Here is a 410-nt window from a genome sequence, read left to right as displayed (position 1 = left end):
AAAAAAAAAAAAAAAAAAAATAAATAAATAAATAAATAAGTAAATAAATTAAATTAATTAGATGAAATACAGATAAGTGAAATAAACAAACAAAACAAAGGCAAACAGCAAAACGAGAAAAAAACTAAAACACCAAAAAAACGAAAAAAAAAAAACAAAAAACAACAAAACAACAAAACAAAAGAACAAGCAACCATCCACCCACCCAAACAAAACAAAAAAGAAAAAAATAAAAACAAAAATAAAAATAAAAAAAAAAATAAAAAACCTGAAAGTGATGTGTACGGCCATCGTCACAAGAGTGAGCTCGCTCATCTCTCATTTTTAATAAAAAAAATTCAACTTTTGCGGCTTCTTGTGGCGGCAGCAGACGCGCGGGGTCGCAGAGCCAGGACGGGGTTTTTCTAAAA

The sequence above is a fragment of the Eimeria mitis genome, genomic scaffold (genome assembly GCF_000499745.2).
Source record: "Eimeria mitis Houghton genomic scaffold, Emh_scaff2244, whole genome shotgun sequence".
Lineage (NCBI taxonomy): Eukaryota > Apicomplexa > Conoidasida > Eucoccidiorida > Eimeriidae > Eimeria > Eimeria mitis.
The sequence above is the reverse complement of the archived record's forward strand: the minus strand, read 5'-3'. Positions refer to the sequence as shown.